We start from the raw sequence: 4,874 nt of genomic DNA on the forward strand, positions 1-4,874 counted from the left end.
AAGAGAAAACCCAGCCTTTCTGCAGCAGAGCTGGTGGGAACAGCTGCCAGAGCTGGACAGGAGGCTGCAGCTTCCAGCTCTGTTTAGCATAAAACAGGGAGACAAGGAACTGAATCTGGAGGTGAGAAACACTGATCAGCCAGGTTCCTGTCATCTGTCAAGCCATCAGATGTGGCATCTCCCACCCACTCCATCTCATGGTGCACATTTTGCCCAGGGCTGGCTTTGATTTTACAGACAAACTTGATTTCTAACTCTTCTGCTAGCAGGTGATGTGCTCGACCTACAGATCTCCATCCATCACCTCCAGCCTGAAAGTTTGCCCTCTCCACAACATGACCTTACTCCTGAATTTACTCATTTTTTGGTCCTACATTTTGCTTACAAGCTTGGATGGTGTACTCAGGATTAAGCAACCTGGGGCTGCTGGTGCTTCCACACAGCTGGCTGAATTAACCACGAATGTGGATAAGAAGATAAAAAGACACAGGGAAGGAAAAAACAGCAGTACAGAAGAATTTAAGTACGAAAAGGTGCCAGAAAAATAAAAGGATTTTACAGTTTTTCAATCTTCTCTTAAAGAGTATCTCTGGATCCTTAACTTTGCAGCCAGAACCATGTAAACTTTAGGGAAGAGTGAATTTAGTGTGTTCCTCTATATTTAGTGTGTTCCTCTATTTTGCTGCTCATCTTTGAGGAAACAGGAACTTCAGTTCATCCTCTCTCCACATCTCATTATCCCTAAAGATCAGCTTGTCCACTCCCATCACAGGATATTGTGATTTTCTGCTTTTTCTCAGGACAACTGGATATTTTTACACTGGGGAGAGAAACAACAGGAAGTGTATTCCCACCACATAAATATTTCTGCCAGGAATCTTTACACAAACACATTTGCTTTCAACACACTGATGTTAGAACCAAATGAACTCCACAGGCTGCTGATCTTGCTCCCCTTGGAACAGACAGATGCTTTTATCCTGAAATACAGCCAGTTTGTGAAAAACTAGTCACTTGGTTTTAAAATTTTAAAACCAGTCACTTGGATTTAAAATTTTAAAAGTTTAATAGCAATTAAATGGTTATAAAAATAGTAATATAATTAGAGTAATAATAATTTGGACAATTTGGATTAGGACAATACGAGACAATAAAAACAAAGAGTTAGGGACAGTCCAGGTACCTCTTTCTGGGCAAAATAAGCCCAAAAAAAGGATCCAGGTTAACAGAGGATTAACCCTTAAAAGCAACAGCCTGTTGCATATTCATACATCTCATCCATGATGCATAAATTCCATTCAAACACAGGATTCTGTCTGGGCAGTGTCAACTTCTTCCTCTGAATCCTGACGGCTCTTCAGGGCTGAGTGAGGTGGGAAGAAGTTAATTTCTTCTGATAATGGAGCAATAAATTCTTTTTCTCTGAAAGATTTGGGTGTCCTGTGACTGCTATCTCACTGCAAGTCCTCTCTTTTTAAAAAAAGTATCTTACATAGCATAGTTTCTATTTTAACATTCTGTTATAACCTAAAACTATATCTAACACACTACTTAAGAAAATTAACACAGCATCACTTTCTAACATAACACATCTAATATTCATTTTAATATTTGCCAAAAGCCAATAATAAAATAGGCATTTTTTCACACAGTTCATGGCCACGCTCTCTGGGGTCACAGATTCAAAACCTTCTCCAGTGCCACTGGGAGCCAGAGCAGATGCCCTGCCTGGCTGTGCCCACTGCATGTCAGCTCATGGGGAGGGTCTGATGGGCAAACCCCTCCAGCTGAAGTGTCACTGTCACAAGCTGCAGGCTGGCCACAGCCAGGGACAGCTGCCTCAGCACACCCTGCACATTCATTACCACACAGGGAAATAAGGATGAAGTGGAGTAAATTTTACTATAAATGCAGTTTGTCAGTGCTACACAGATAAAAATAAATGTCTGGGATGCTTTAAAGAAGTCTGGGCGTGCTGCTAGGGACAGATACTCCTTCTCTGTCACCAGCTTCTCCCCCACTTCAACACAAATATACATGAGCAGATTTTTGGGAAGCTCTGAACACTGAGTTCTTCCAAATGACACCAGTAGGTCATCTTCACACCCAGAGCACTGCTGCCTGAGCCATCCTAGTCCCACATTAGCTCCTGGCCAAGTGATGCAGCTTTTATGCTGCAGAAATCTCCTTGGCCTGGGACACAGGCCAGCATCTCCACAGGGCACTGCCCTGCTCCATTAGAGATAACAACATCCTCTGAGCTCCCATACAGAACCCTCAGCTTCCCAACAGGCTCTATTAGCAGAGCCCTCCTGAAAAACCTGTTTCCAGCTCTTCCAAAAAATCTGCTTCCAGCAGCAGAGGCTGAACACAGGCAGACATGTGGTGTAAGAAACACATGAGCCATCCCTCTTCCCTGGTACTGAAGTCAGCCAGAATAGTCTTTAAGCTCTATCCAGAAACTTCAGGGGAACAGAAAATTTCTATTCTCTATGTGATTTGTCATTCCTGTATTCCAATCCATATTAACTGCACAAGCTGTATGCTTTGCCTTCCTGCAAAACCTCATGGAAATGTGACTTTCTCCAGATACACTGTAAAGAAAACCCCATCTGCTCCTATTCTCTGTGTTATTTATCATTCCCACTGCCCATATTACCTGCACAAGCTGTACACTTTGCCTACTTGCAAAACCTCATGGAAATGTGACTTTCTCCAGATACACTGTAAAGAAAATCCCATCTGCTTCTCTGGATACTCCAGTGCCACCAGCTGTGCTTATTTTGTTTTTATTTTTTTTATTTCCTTTACAAGATATGACAGACAACAAGCATTTTCTAGATCTCTGCTAGATTCTTCCTGCAGTCTTTCCATACTGGGATGAATGGTTCTGTCTGTTCCCACAACCAAGAAAAGCATCCCAGGAATGCACAACACAAAACCCAGCATCAAACGACCAAAATATTCCCTTCCCCATCTTTCCACCAGAAAAGGGGACAGCTGAATGTCAGTCACATCGGCTCAGATTCAGAAAGGGGAATTCTCTTGGGATGATTTTATGATGACATTTTATTTACTCATTTGCTTTATCCCCAGAATGTCAGGAGTGTCTTTAAGAGGAGCCAGGGCAGGGTCGCAGCCTGGGATCGCTCTGTTCAACCTCACTCAACAGTGTGCTCCAGGGATGTGAGCCTTGTAGGCTCAGATTAAAAAAGGGGAACTGTCTGGGGGTAATTTTATCATGATATTTTATGTATTGACTTGCTTTATGGCCTGAATATCAGGGGTATCTTTAAGAGGATCCAGGGCAGGTTGCAGCCTGGATTGCTCCGTTCAGTCGCTCTCTCCAGAGCGCTCCGAATGCCATGGGCCGGGGAATGTGAGTCACATTGGCTCAGATTAAAAAGGGGAACTGTCTTGGGGTGATTTTATGATGATATTTTATTTACTCATCTGCTTTATGCTCAGAATTTTGGTGTTATCTTTAAGAGGAGCTGGTCTCACAGCCTGGGACCGCTCCGGTCAATCTCACTCCAGTATGCTCCGGGGATGCTGCCTCGTTCCTCTTGTTGGATTGGGTTTTTTGCTAGCTTGAAGCAAGAGTTATCTACTCTTCTCTTCCCCTAGCCTGCAGGCTGTAGCAGGAATCCTCCTTTTTGGATTTTTGTTCCCTTGATCTCTTTCTGCCTTGGCTTGTTTATCTTTTCGGCCCGGCTGGGGAGCAGTGGGGCTGCCCCGAATGGGAGAGCTCGGAGGAGCTGAACCACCTCAACAAAGGGCATGAAACCCACCAAGAGGGCACTGAACCCATCAACAGGGCTTTAAACAGACCAACAGGGCTTTAAACCCACCAACAGGGCACTGAACCCACCAACAGGGCACTGAACCCACCAACTTCGGCTGCTGAGAGGAAATTCAGCAGCTTTCCCATCTGCTCTGCTCCGGGCTGAGCTCCTCGTCCCTCCCACAGACAAAGGGACTGTCACCATGATCCAGGCCATGTGGCCAGCCCTGTCCTTTTCTTCCCTGAGCATTTTTGGCTTTTTTTGTTCTGCTGTGGGTGGGTAAGTTCCTGGGAGCTCATATCTAGCATTTATTCAATCCTTTTTCCCCCCCCCCCCATTTTTTTTTTCATTAATAAACAGGTTTTGGGGTTTTTTTCCCACTACTATCAATTTCTCTCAGTGGCAGAAGGGTGTTGCTGAAGCCCTTTTCTCTTTGGAGGAAACACTCATTCCAGAGCACAATCTCCTGAAATTTGTCTCCAAAACTGAGACAGGAACTGTTCTCAATTGAGTACAGATTTACAGCCAAGAAAAACCTTTCACCAGGAGCAATGTATCTGGATATACCTGGCCAGCACACATTAAAAACAAACAACTGGAGGTGCTCAGAGTCAATTATTTCATAATTGATATAATAAATAATTATATTATTTATTATACCGATTTATTAATTGACATAATAGATAATATATAATTGATATAATTTCATAATAACACAAACCAAGGACTGGAAGAAAAAGTCTTTGGCCACACAGCTTATCCACAGACAGTTTCTGTGCTTCATCCATCCCTGTTACCCTGAGGAAGGCACACCAGTGCTTGCTTGGCAGATGGAGTAACATCTATTCAGGACAGCAATGAGTTACAAAGCAGACACCCAGACCCAGCACACTCCCCAGAGGAAAGCCCTCATGGGTATACACAAAATAAGGATCTCCTCACCTCCACTCACAACAACTGCAAGACACAGGAACATGTTTCCAGACACCAGACTGAGTTGGCCTGTATCCCATCCTGTGCCTGGTGCTTCCTTCTGGCTGGATCTGGGTGGAAGAAGTGTTTACCCAGCATGACACCCTGGGCAAGGCC

This window comes from Geospiza fortis, unplaced genomic scaffold, assembly GCF_000277835.1.
Source record: "Geospiza fortis unplaced genomic scaffold, GeoFor_1.0 scaffold633, whole genome shotgun sequence".
NCBI lineage: Eukaryota > Metazoa > Chordata > Aves > Passeriformes > Thraupidae > Geospiza > Geospiza fortis.